Source organism: Mauremys mutica, chromosome 2, assembly GCF_020497125.1.
Source record: "Mauremys mutica isolate MM-2020 ecotype Southern chromosome 2, ASM2049712v1, whole genome shotgun sequence".
NCBI classification, from domain to species: Eukaryota; Metazoa; Chordata; order Testudines; family Geoemydidae; genus Mauremys; species Mauremys mutica.
In genome coordinates, this window is record NC_059073.1 from 107,066,819 (window position 1) to 107,081,246 (window position 14,428).

General features: G+C 45.8%; 1 protein-coding gene across 5 annotated transcripts in view; it reads right to left on the minus strand.

The window, feature by feature from the left end:
• SLC66A2 (solute carrier family 66 member 2) overlaps positions 1-14,428 on the minus strand; it is a 95,251-nt gene that overhangs the window by 77,982 nt on the left and 2,841 nt on the right. The window lies entirely within an intron of this gene.

Genomic DNA, 14,428 nt, shown 5'->3' on the forward strand with positions numbered 1-14,428 from the left:
CAACAGACATCACCAGTAAGCAAACAAAAGTAGGGTTTTCATTTTTTGAGAAAAGGGAAGGAAGTTCCCATACAGATCTGGTGCAAAATATATTAGATTTATTGTAGACAGGCTCCAGGCACATGATTGTGACTTCTCTCTCAGCTCAAACAACCTTGCTAGGGTGTATTCCTCAGAGATTCTTACTGCTTCAAGAAAGCAATTTGGGGAATTAAACAGTGTGCTTTCACTCACTCTTTAATTCTGGGCCACATTTCCTATCTGCCACTCCAAATACACCCACAAACTAGTCACCCAGGCCACTGCTTCATCACCCCACAAACACTGTGCTGCCACTGACTAAGATAGGAGACAACACTTACAGGAGTAGGATGATGATTTGTTTAATTAATGTTTTACAAAGCTCTGGCAAACGTTAAGTATAGGATACTATAATGAGCCATTAGTATGTATCAGAGTACAATGCAAGGTCTCCCATAAGAGTCTGGATATAATTCTTTAACTTGGGTTTCTTTCAAGACAGAGCTCTGAGCTAGTCATTAAGACACTAGGATAGTACCAAGCGTGTTTGCCATTAAGCCCTTGCATTGTATGAATGCTGAAGGAGTTCTTTACTTCCACTATGGTCTTTAGAGAGATTCAAGTTTTGTTATGGGTCCATGTGGGTTATGCCCAGTAATGGGGAGAAACTGGAAAGTCCTTGATTCTGGACTTGCTGAGTTTTCTTGGAACTTTTCCATTTGTAGGCGGACAGGTTTGTCCCCAATGGAACAGACCATCCCCAGGGAACTGGTCATGGGGGGGGGGGGAGGCCTAGCTGCCTAGTGCCACAGAGCTGGGGCCATCATTATGAAACCACGAGCCTTCACAATGTCTCCTGGGACACTAGTGGCCTAGGACTCTTGTGTACATGGCTGCAACAAGGCCTCCTCCTCAACTAATACCCTGGGGAGAGGGGAAGGGTAACACTGCAGCAGGTCATACCATGGTAAGATCAGCACTAACAAATTCAGAAGATTGCTGAAGGGTGGGGAGATGATGCAGCCGAGTGTACAAACTCCCCTCTGATCTGCAGAGAACCCAAGTCAGGTTTCTATTGAGTCAGGAAGAAAGAGGATGGAGTGGAGCAAAGTAGAGTTGCCATTACTCCCCATTCCGTGCCCCTGCTCCTTGCCAGGGCAAACCCTGCAAATGCTGCTGAATCTGCAGTTTCAGGGGACCCTGATGTATAGAGTCCACCAGGGACAGTTTCCATTGCACTGACCATGAGCCAGAGCTCCATGGGTATAGTGAGAGGAGCATTACAAACAGCTCTGTGGCAAAAGCCTGATTCCCAAGGGTCCTCAAGTTATTTACCCCACTAACACAGCCATGATACATAGAAGAAGCGGGGAGCCTGTGTCGTAAGAGAATGTCTCTGAGGGTGGAGCTAGAAGCTAGCAGATAAACACACAAGTTCTGGACACATTACTGAGCCAGTGCCATGCTGGCATAACAGAGGAGCTTGTCTGAGATCTGCTGTGCAACACTCTCCTGGCAACTGAGGAGCCCATATTAATTGTTTTGCTGGAGGCTTCAAAACTGAGGAACTAACCCGGTCGACTGCTTTCATCCATCTGTCATTCAGGAAAAGAGAGAAGAGAATCTGTCCCACTGTTGGCAACTATTACCAAAAGTCCTCTAACCGTAGGTGTACGAAATACTGTACTTATCCCCATTACAAGTCCATTTGTATAAGAGCTAATTTAGGGCTACACGGGCAGCACTGGTGCTGAAGTTCTATTAAGTCACAGGATAGGGACGCCATGAACATTAGTATTAGTTCCCCCTTACTGACATGCTAATGTTCTTCCAGCCTGATCCAAAGAGAGCCCATAGAGTCTCTACTGGCTTATTCACTCCTGGTACATTTGTTGAGAGTGCTGCCAACAATATCAACTGTTACACAGATATCTGCCTACTACAAACAGAAACAAGCTAATCGCCTCAGGCTACCAGCTGTCAGCTATAAAGCAATTTACAATCACCATAAACTAGTGGCACATTAGAACAGAGATGGAAAGCTGTGTTATCAACCCTCTGAGTCATCTATCACTTTAGAGCTAAGATTTAAAAAAAAAAAAAAAAAACCACAATACACAAGAGAGTTCACCTGGGCCTGAACATATATGGCAAGGTTTCCATAGTCACTTCAAACAATGTATGAGAATTTAACAAACTCCAGCACACACAGGACAAAAGTTGCACTACATAAACTTTCATTCTGACTAGCCAACGCACTTCAAGTTAAATTCTTCTTCTAGATACTGTGTTCTATTCTAAACAACTTGAAAGCAAATAGCTCCTATTTTGGTCAACATGATGGACATTAACATGCAGAAAGCAGGATGTACACTCCAGTTTGTATTTGAAATTACGGTTCAGGAGCCAGCCTGCACAAAATAAAGTTGGCTGAAAAATGCTAGTGATCAAAGAGAGGAAGTCATGTGTGCATTTCTGCTTCAGTGACTGAATTTACTGAGGGAAAACTGCTCTATGCTCTGCACTCTCCTACCGTGGCACTCTCTCTACTAGGGGGCTCCTTTGCTGGTCAGCAGTATCCAGAGGAGAAAGTAAGCCTGACTGTACCCACAGGGGGCAGCTTCCCCAGGCCAGCAATTTAAAGGGCTCGGGGCTCCCAACAGTGGCCGGAGCCCCGGGCCCTTTAAATCGCCGCAGAGCCCCGCTTCTGGCTGGCAGTGATTTAAAGGGCCTGGGGCGCTGCTGCAGTAGCAGCGGCTGGGAGCCCCAGAGCCCTGCTGCCAGCAACTGGGAGCCCCAGGACTCCGGCAGCGATTTAAAGAGCCTGGGGCTTCCAGCTGCCGCCGCTACCCCAGGGCTCCAGCAGCAGGGCTCTGGTGGTGATTTAAAGGGCCTGGGACTCCAGCTGCTGCGGGGAGCCCCAGACCCTTTAAATGGCCGCCGGAGTCCTGGGGCTCATGGCTCCCAGGGCATTACCGATTTTTTTAAATTGGTAACACCAAAATAAAGTCTAAGAAGCTGAAGTTTCTCTCACCCCGCAAACAGTCCTGCCAGTAGATTCCCCTAGATCTCTCACTAGCAAAGCTGAGGACTAGTCAGTGTGAAGAAAGGTCAGATTACCTTTCCCCTTCATACTGTGCAGGCCAGACTGTAAATTCTTTTGGGGCAAAGACCACCTTTTTTCAATCTGTGTTTGTACAGTACCTAGCATAACCAAGGTGCTGGTCAATGACTGGGGCCGCCAGGCACAATACTATATAATATATAGATATAAATAAAAATGATACTCAGACTCCATCCTAGGCAGCAGTGAACCCAAGATCTCATTAGAGTCTTGTTTGGACCAGGCCTTGTTGTTTTGATTAAAATAAATGAGGCCAAGTGGAATACACTTGCTCAAAAAGTAATCTGAAAGCTGAGGTCTGCACTGAACTTTTTCAAAATAGTTTCAGATATTAAAAACTGGAAGGGTCCCTTAAATCAGTCTCAGCAGCTTTAATTAAGGTGAACATATTGCTGGAGAACTCCTCCAGGGCTTGAAGCTTTTGGCCACTGCTGGGTGGCTTCAGGACAGTGACCCACTAAAACTATATCCGAGAACTTTTTAGGGGGGGAAATATCTGGATACAACTTGTGATTCCCAATATTGTCTCTTTTTTTCCCCCTTTATTACCCCATGTGCCTGTATCCACCTCTTGTCATATATGTAGACTGTAAGCTCCTTGGGGCAGAAACCATCTTTTTGATCTGGGTTTGTAGAGTGCAGTCCTGGACTAGGACTAGGGCTCCTGCATATTATGATCATACAAATAAATAGTCAAGTTGACAGGAAGCTTTATCCCAAAACCCATCTAGAGGCATCCAAGATACTGCATAATCAAAGCCCTGTGAAAGTCAGGAGGAGTCTTTCCATTTACTTCAGTAGGCCTTGCATCAGGGGCATAATCTTCAGCTAGTGTAAACTGTCAGAACTCCACTGCAGGGAACTGAGCTGTGACAATTTACACCAGCCAAGGATCTGCCACCAGGATTTCAACACACACCCAGGCAGTAAACTGACTGCAGCTACATGCTCATTGTTTCTTTGGCTGACAAAGAACAAATATGGGAAGTTAAGATAAAGGAAAATGGTCTTTTATTCAGGAGACTTCATTCATGTTTCCCCCCCAACTCATATCTTGGACACTTCAGCTCAGGAAAACCAGCCTGGCCTATCAACCATTCCTATTTTTTTAAATTAGTGGAGCAAAGGCTACTGTGTTTTATCCTGAAAAAAAAAAAAATCACACACAACACCTTATATGGCAGCTAGTGCATCTAAATTTGATGAGACAAAGGACTGCACCACAACTCAAAAGACTCCAGCCTGCTGAGCACAGCAGGAAGCAGGACTACTGTTGACTGACCTTACTTATTAAGATGTAACTAGAACGCTTACCATCTACTTCAGAAAAATCTTTTCCAATTTCCTTTCCTTGGCGTAGGCCACGTATTTGTTCTGCTAATATTAAACACACCCTGAACTTATTTCAGTCTGTGGGACATTTTGTACACCAAACTCAGGAAACCCCATTATGAACTTGTATTCTAGTGAGCAGTGTTGAATGAAGCTCCTTCTCCCCGCCCTTTCCACTACAAACTGTGGTCCCACCACAGAAATCACCTGTTATTTCTTTTCCTATGTATCTGACTGACCCTGCTAGGTGAGTAGTATCCTTGGCGCCAAACTAAAGGTGAGCATATCGAAGTCTTTTCCGTAATGTAACACAGGATTTTACTTGTCTACCAAGTCACAGGCTAACTCAGAGACAAGGAGGGGACGCCTTGGCTTGCTAATGAGAATGCTAACGAAGAACAGAATTTTTTTAAACGTAGAGGTTTTTTTCATAAATTGCTAGTAACCGTCATGCACATTCACACAACTACGTTTTTTCCATTCATGCTCACAGATATTTTCATCAGCAGCACACTCATGGACCCCAAAGAGTTGAGACTCATGTGTCACATCCCACGTGAGCTACTCCCAATGAGCGGAGGTTGCTCATCACCTTTGCAGAGGAAAGCGCCAGCGTCGGTCTAAAATGTTGCAATCAAAAGGTTTTTTTAAGATGACATATTAAAAAGGGTCAAAGACTTAATATGTAATTTCTAAGAATCAACAAACTGGGTCAGATGCTTGTGTGACAAATAGGGGAAATGCCTATATTATCTTTAATGAAAACTGTATAGGACTGTTTCCTAGGACAATTGTGTATTGCTGCCTGCCTGCCTAGAGATAAGTCAAAAGGAGGCTGCAAAGGGATGCTAAAATAACCATAAAATAGTGATTCAGATAAGTCAGTCTCAGGTGCTCAGCTTCAAAGGAGCCATAACAAAGCTGGCTCCATCTAGGCTAGAATGGGGTACCCTCCCAGAGGCTAAGCCTGGGATCAAAGGAGAGCTAAGACCTCAAAGACCCTAGAAAAGGCAGGGGGGCGATTAGGTGAGCTGGGAAGGCTGGGCTAGAGACACACAAAAATCACGGGTTACAGCCCCCTGAGTGTCAACCATGTCCTTGTTTGAGAGTGGGTGAACTGCAGAAATCCACCCCAGGAGAGGGAAAGGCGTGAGGCCTGCCACCTGTAGAAGTTGCATTCATGAGATCCAAAGAAGGGACAGTACTCCATAACCATTACAGCTTGCACATCTCAATGCCTGATGATTTTTAACAAGAGTTGGGTATGTACAAGGAAAGCAGAATCAGGCCTACTATTGTCTCTAATAATACAGATTTATCATTTTGTGTGTACAAGTCTTCTCACACTGCCTTTCAGCAAAGGTGCAGAAACAAATCTGCTGCTTGAACAGAACTGTGCTGAAAACTCTGGAAAATTATTTTTAACTCACTTCAAAAGAAAAGTTTAGAGGCATTTTGAGCGAGGGAAACACAATGCTGAAGAGACAAAGTTAAAGAAATCACACTACTGTCATCGTGTGATGATGCAAGTTCTCAAGTCTTTGATAATGCCCTCAATGAAGGATTAGAGGAAAGAGGGCAGGAGGAGGGCAGAAAATTGAGCTCTTTAACTTAAAAAATAAAAAAGGCATCTCCTCTTTCACTGGCAGTGGAATAACTGGAGGGGAAATCTTGAAAAGTAGGAGTATCTAGTAGAGGCAGGATCATGATTCTTGCCCTTAGTGCTAGTACTAATTTCTGAGCTAGTATCACAGTCCTGCCGTGCCAGCTTTAGCTATAGAAACACTTAACAGTAGATTTCATGGAGATTAGTGAGTAAATATTGTATCTGCAGATTGGAGGGCAAGGGGAAGGTCACACTCCTCCTGTTTTAAAACTAGTTGATTTTTTAAATTAAAAAAGAGGGGCAGATTACAGGAGTGAGTTATGGAGGGGGTGCAGTGGGCACAGTGCATGGGAATACGTGGTCTCCACTGCTACTTCATGAAACAAGGTATTTTGGAGGTTGTGGGGGAAGGAAAGGACCAGGAGTCAAGAATGAGTATGTGAGTAAATAGGCACACTACACTAGCACTGAACCCCATTAGCATGATAGAGTTATGAGCAGAAAATAAGTGAGATTTGTTCTGGAAAAAAGGAAGCTAGTCATGTGGGGATAACACACATATTGAATGTGAGGGTGAATCTAGAAGGCCTTACTGAAAGGTGCAGACAAAGTTAGATAGCAGTATGCACTGTGATATAGATACAAAAAAGCCCAGTGCAATTTGTGAGAACGTGCTCAGAGACAATACATCACAAAAAAAGTCACTCTCTGGTGCACCTGTTCAATTCCAGGAACAACAGTTCCAGAAAGATATTGACAAACTCAAGGGAGTTCAGAGAAGAACAACAAAAGCGATCAAGGGAATACAGGAAATGGCTTGAAATGAAAGATAATTAAATATGTACAGCAATGCTAAGCAATGTTTGGAGCTAGGGGAATAACATGATTAGACCCTTCAAATATTTCTAGACCTACATATTATATATGAATGAGTGTGTGTGTGCGCATGCATGCGTGCACACACGTGTATATATGTACGCTTAGGCAAAAAGGGGGAGAAATTAGCATAGTACATCAGTGTATAACCAGGAGTCGTGCAGGGGTCCAGGGGAAAACAATTTAGGAAAGAATTAGGCTCAGTGCCAAGAAAACCAGCTTGACAGAGGCATGTATCAGACTGTAGAATAGTCTACAAAGTGGGGTGGAAGTCTCATCCCATGGTGCTTTTACAAGTAGAATGGACAAAACACTAGAAGATGAATTGTAGGGAACAGCCCTGTCTTGGCAGGAGGATGGACCAAATGATCCAACAGGCCTTTTTTTTTTTTTAAACCATGAATCATAGAAGATTAGGGTTGGAAGAGACCTCGGGGGATCATCTAGTCCAAACCCCTGCTCAAAGCAGGACCACCTCTTATCATTACCATGAACTCTTATCTATATACACCTTTAGAGTAATCATAAATTTTAGTGTCTATACCCAGTCATATTTTGTTTCAAGTACTGATCTTGCCCCAGGTGGTCATAAAGTGACATCAGCAGTAAGGTTACTATAAAAAATGACTATGCTTAACAACAAAGAGAGAGAGAAAATGAATTACTGGCTGCTCTCTGACATGATTAACACAAGAGTACCTTTAAAAACTGAATCTTGCTTTGTGCATTAATCACTCATATGCCTCAGAACTGTATTCACCCAAAGAAACTTTCTTGGCATTACACGGTACATATTACAATATCATGGATGCCATAACCTTTTCATTGTGCGAGGTATCCTCTTAAGACCATACTATTTTAGTATCATGGTAGTTGCTTTATAGAGAACAGTATATGGGTCTTTTCATCTCTAACTTGTATTTCAATGGAACTACTGGCATAGCAAGGGACTATTCACTTCAAGTGAGGGTGAAAGAATCAGAACTTTAAGGTTTTGCAAGGTCAAGCCTGTAGTATTTACCCAGTGCGGGTGGCTATATCAAATCATTTGAACTTTTATTTATAGGCTACACTAACTTGATAGCTGTGACAGCATTCTGAAGTCTGGCTCTGCGCTTTGGACTCAATTGAAGCAATTTAAAACAATGCAGGGACTTTCAAGATCAGAACACAGAGAGTGACACAAAGCTAGACTCCATTAGAGAAATTGTTATAATATGTAAACACTCAAAAGAACAATAGCATGAAAGGACACCACTAGTTTGAAACAAATATATTTAAAAAAAAAGAAAAAAAAAAGTGTTCCATTTTACAAATGACTCTAAGGCCTGGTCTACACTAGGACTTTAATTCGAATTTAGCAGCGTTAATTCGAATTAACCGGGCACCCGTCCACACCAGGAAGCCATTTAATTCGACCTAGAGGGCTCTTTAGTTCGAATTCGGTACTCCACCCCGACGAGGGGAGTAGCGCTAAATTCGACATGGCTATGTCGAATTAGGCTAGGTGTGGATGCAAATCGAACTTAGTAGCTCCGGGAGCTATCCCACACTGCACCACTCTGTTGACGCTCTGGACAGCAGTCCGAGCTTGGATGCTCTGACCAGCCACACAGGAAAAGTCCCAGGAAAATTTGAATTCCTTTTCCTGTCTGGACAGTTAGAATCTCATTTCGTGGTTGGACATCGGGGCGAGCTCAGCAGCACCGGCAGCAATGCAGAGCTCTCCAGCAGAGGAGTTCATGTAATCTCTGAATAGACTGACCGGGAACTCTTGGATCTGATCGGTGTGTGGGGCGAGGAGTCTGTGCTTTCGGAGCTGCGCTCCAAAAAACGGAATGCAAAGACCTACGAGAAGATCTCCAAAGCCATGAGAGACAGAGGATACAGCCGGGATGCAACGCAGCGCCGCGTGAAAATCAAGGACCCCAGACAAGGCTACCAAAAAATCAAAGCGGCAAACGGACGCTACGGAGCCTGCCACCACTGCCCTACAGTGACCATGGACTCTGAAGATGGGACAGTGTTGACGGCCAGTTCCTCGGCGATGTTCACGGACGGGGAAGATGAGGAAGGGTTTGTGGAGGACGAGGCAGGCGACAGCGCTTACAACGGTGGTTTCCCCGACAGCCAGGATCTCTTCATCACCGTCACGGAGATCCCCTACCAACCCTCCCCGGCCATTAACCCGGATCCTGAATCAGGGGAAGGAGCAGTCAGTAAGTGCTTTAACCATGTAAACTTTTATTCTTAATATAACAGGAATCTGAAGTATGTGAAAAGGAGGTCTCTCTATATATGGGGATAGAATAGAAATCCTCCTGGGAGATCTCCACGAAGCTCTCCTGGAGGTAATCGAAAAGCCTCCGCAGGAGGTTCCTGGGGAGAGCTGCCTTATTGGGTGCTCCGTGGTAGCACACTTTTCCGCGCGAGGCTTTCATGAGGTACTCAGGGAGCATTGCCTCCCCGAGCACGGCTGCATAGGCCCCTGGTTTGTGCTGGCTTTCACGCAGCATGCGCTCTCTATCTCCTTCAGTGACCGTCCTCAGGGTGATCTCGCTCGGAGACTCCTGCATCTAATTAGGGGAATTACTGTAATGTTACGCCTGGTCCAAAGTATTTTTAAAAAATCTCCGGACAGACGGCATAGCAGAGACTCAGCACGCTGCTGCGTGACGAGCATAACGGAAAGCCAAAGAATTAAATGGACGCTCATGGAGGGAGGGGGGAATGAGGACGCAAGGTATCCCACAGTTCCTGCTGTCTCCGAAAAGCATTTGCATTCTTGGCTGAGCTCCAAATGCTTCTAGGGTCAAACACAGTGTCCGCGGTGGGTCAGGGCATAGCTCGGCAATTTACGCACCCCCCCCCCACCCCCAGAAGTGAAAGGGAAAACAATCCTCTGTTGACTCTTTTACATGTCACCATATCTTTACTGAATGCTGCAGATAGATGCGATGCTGCAGCACTCAACACCAACATCCTTGCTCCCCCCCCCCGCCATGGGTGGCTGACGGTACAATATGACTGATATCCATCGTCATCATCAGCCTATCGGCACATGGGGCAGTGCAAAAGGACTGGTAACCATGCCGACTAGCATCTGTCAGATCCCCCAATGTCAGGTGAACCTAATTTTCCATGGTAGATGGTGCAGTATGGCTGGTAACCGTCTTCATCATAGCAACAGGGGGCTGAGCTTCATCAGCCCCCACCCTTCATGTGTAAAGAAAAGATTCAATTGCCCCTGGACTAGCAGCAGGATGCTGGGCTCCTCTCCTCCACACTCCTTAATGTCCTATCTGGACTATCATAGCAACTGGAGGCTGCCTTCCACTCATTTCTCACTAACAAGGCACTGTGTCTTATTCCTGCATTCTTTATTACTTCATCACACAAGTGGGGGGACAATGCCATGGTAGCCCAGGAAGGCTGGGGAAGAATGGAATGAACAGGTGGGGTTGTTGCAGGAGCACCCCCTGTGGATAGCATACAGCTCATAATCTATGCAGGATCTGACACAGAGCAGCTGTGCTCTCTGGTTCTCTGATACAGTGGTTCTCTAGTACACTTGCCCATATTCTAGGCAGGACTGATTCTATTTTTAGATACCAAAAAGGAGGGATTGACTCAGGGAGCCATTCCCAATTTTGGCTTTTGCGCCCCTGGCTAAGAGCAGCCAGGGGCACTTATGACAGCAGCAAATGGTGCAGTGCAAAAGGACTGGTAACCATGACCATCTTATTACCAATTTATGGTATGGTAGATGGTACAGTATGGCTGGTAACCATCTCTGCTGTCATGCAAAAGCAAAAGCATGCTGCTGTGTAGCGCTGCTGGACCGCCTCTGTCAACGGCATCTAGTACACATATGGTGACAGGCACAAAAGGCAAAACAGGCTCCATGGTTTCCACGCTGTCGCGTCTGCCAGGGCAATCCAGGGAAAACGGGCTTGAAATGATTGTCTGCTGTAGCTTTCCCGGAGGAAGGGATGACTGACGACATTTACCCAGAACAACCCGCAAAAATGGTTTTTGCCCCATCAGGCACTGGGATCTCAACCCAGAATTCACAGAGACAGACTAGACTGTTTTCATTGTTCGCAAAAATGTATCTTTGCAAGGAATTCACTCCCTTTTTCCCATCACACAGCTTCGACTGTCTCCAGACCCGCCACAGCATCCCCCTCACAGAGGCTGGCAAAGATTAGGCGGCGAAAGAAAAAGACACGGGACGAGATGTTCGCTGAACTTATGGGGTGCTCCCGAGACGAGACGGACCAGCAGAGCCAGTGGAGGGAGACCCTCTCTCTGTACCAGCGCTCACACAGCGAACAGGAGGAGAGGTGGCGTGAGGAAGACAAGCAGGCGACTCAAACGCTGCTTGGACTAATGAGGGAGCAAACGGACATGCTCCGGCGCCTTGTGCATGTTCTGCAGGACCTCAGGCAGGAGGACAGAGCCCCCCTGCAGTGTATCTGCAACCGCCCTCCCCCGCCACAAAGTCCCATACCCCCCTCACCCAAAATAACCAGAAGGAGGGGCGCCAGAGGCCGTGTAAACTGTCACTGCACCCCAGCAGAGTGCTCAAGTACCCAAAAGCTCTCATACCCTAAATTTTGAGAAGTCCTTTCCTTCCCGCCTAACCCAAGCCCCCATCCCAGTTTCATCCCCTAACTGTCTAGTTGATAATAAAAAATACTTTTCTGTTAATTACTGTTTCCGTCATGTTCTTTTAGAGGAGACTGTGTTTGAAGGGGGTTGGTAATTGGACAGGACAATCACCTTTACCAGGGTACAGACATGGGGGCAGGATCAGCAGCAGGTCACACACACAGTGCAGTCAGTACGCACCCTGGTCGGTATGGGAGGTCGTTTGCAGGTTCTGTGTGGGTGGGGGGGGGTACGTGACTTTGTAGCGGGGGAGGGGGGTTACAGATCTCATGCAACTGTCCCTGTCCTGGACCACAGAGCCACGCAGCAGAGGAATCTGTATCCGTCCTCCCCCGCCAAAAGGCCACATAGCCCCCGCACATAGAGTCCCAAAAAGGAGGGATGGCAGGCTCCGTTGAAACATCCAGTCCGGCACTGCAGACCGCTCTGGGAGCAGGAGCCTGTCATTCCTCGAGTTTACAGGCGGTCTTTACATCACTGCACACCCTACCCAGCACAGTCCATGTCCCAGTTTCAACCCTGTAACGCAAAGTCATCAATAAAGAAACCTTTGTAAAGTTACAGTGGAACATGTATTTTATTTTTAAACGTGTGTTGGAAGTTGGGGAAGCGGGGTGGGCGGGGTATGTAACTGCAGATGCTAGTCAACAGTAACTTGGTAAAGAAACAGGGGCAGGTTCAGCTTCTCTGTAAAGAAACTGAACAGTCACAGGTCACGCTGCTCACTGCTCGCTGGTACTTGAAGAGTTCCTTGTCGCTGTGTAAGGCGCCTGCACAGAGCTTCATGAGCCAGGGCATTAGCGGGTAGGCTGGGTCCCCGACGATCACTATAGGCATCTGCACATCCCCAAGACTTATTTTGTGGTCCGGGAAGAAACTACCTTCCTGCAGGCGTCTAAACAGACCAGAGTTCCTGAACACACGCACGTCATGAACTTTGCCTGGCCACCCGACGTTGATGTTGGTAAAACGTCCCCCATAGTCCACCAATGCTCGCAGCACCATTGAAAAGTAGCCCTATTTCTCAGCAGCCGATTGTGGAAGAGGTGGACGATAAGGTGCGAGGAGTTGACAACGGCCATAACTGCAGCGGGATCCGTGCTCAAAGTGCTGTGGCGCCCGCGCTGTCACTGAGCAGAAAAGTGCACGAACAGATTGCCCGCAGGCGCTTTCAGGGAGGGAGGGCGTGATTGACGGTTCAATGATGACAGTTATCCAAAACCACCCTCGACACATTTTTCCCCCCAGCATGCATTGGGGGGAAATCCCAGAATTCCAATGGGCAGCGGGGAGTGCGGGAACTGTGGGATAGCTTCCCACAGTGCACCGCTTCCAAAGTCGACACTGGCCCCGTTACTGTGGACTCACACAGTCGAACTAGTGTATTTAGTGTGGATACACAACTTCGACTTCATAAGGTCGATTCCACAAGTTCGAATCAAGTTGATTCGAAATAGTCTTGTAGTGTAGACATACCCTAAGATCTTAAAAAATTTAAAAAACTTTCAATTTAAAAATTTGTTCTTTTTTTATTTATTTATGCTATTTACCTATCTTGTAGCTTGAGCACTTAAAATAGATAAAAAATTAGGGATTCTCATTTTTTCCCTCAGTATTACAGGCCTCCTCTTAATAAACCAATTGCACGGCATCTCTCTGTTAACGATGTAAGCATGGAATAGTGAAGTATTTATGTATATTTAACTCTCTTTGTCATCACAGGTATTTTCACATATTTGGAAAAAAAAAATACTGTCTGCTTTGGCTTTTCACTTCTCATTTCCCCCCATCGCTCACAGTTCTGTTTACTCTGTTTCCCTTGCACATTAGTTTGTTTCTTTCCATTCTCCACCACCACATGAGCCTCTTTTCTTCCACATGCTTCCCCCCAACCCTTCTCTCCATTCCTCTCTAAGTACAATTCCAATCCCACAGGCAGTTCTGATACTACAGATGACTTCCCTACATCTCATTGCTAACTCTGGTCCCAAAGAACAACCCGTTTCCTCTACTCATGCAGCAGCAGACTTGCAGATGTTTTTATTGGAGTCCAGGCTGCTCTTTGCAGTTAAGATCCTGTGGATCTTTACAAGCAACTGGAAACAGGCAGGAGGAGCCAGCACACGATCGGTCAGCTCTCCGCAGACCACCAGCATTGCTCCATTAGTCAAACTGTTCTCAGAATAGTTTCCAATATTCTTATTGTTATCTCCTCATCAATTTCACTTTTAGATTCTTGTACATTCCTAATGCTGCAGTGGCCAAGTTAAAAACAAATATTCCTCTGCAGTTTTGTAACATTTATTTCTACATGGTGAGGTGCGGGGGGAAAAACACACACGAGAGAGGTCTATTGGTTGATAAACACAAAACCTAGATTTCAGAGCAAAATTTGCTTTTAAATGTGATTTTTAAAACCTCATATGCTCCATCCTCCAAAACCTCCATGTTTCTTGTTAGGCTGCTTTTTAAAGAGCGGATCTTTAAATTTTGAGCTCTAATCCTGCAAGGAGCTCCATGGGTAGACCCCCACAGAAGCCAATGAGGGCACGCGGTCTGCCTGAGCAGAGCTGTATTGACTTCAATGGAGGCCTACCTGCATGGAGCAACTTGTAGGGTAGTGATGAGGGTGCAGAAAGAAAGGAAGAGATTTTTTCTGAACTACTTTAGGTATGGGCTTGTCGTTAGCATCCACTGTTAGCTTAGGAGTTTGAAGTTTTGAAATGCAGCTTATTAACATTGATAACTATGTCAGGAAGACACAAGAGACAAACGAATTTGGTACATGAGCTCTA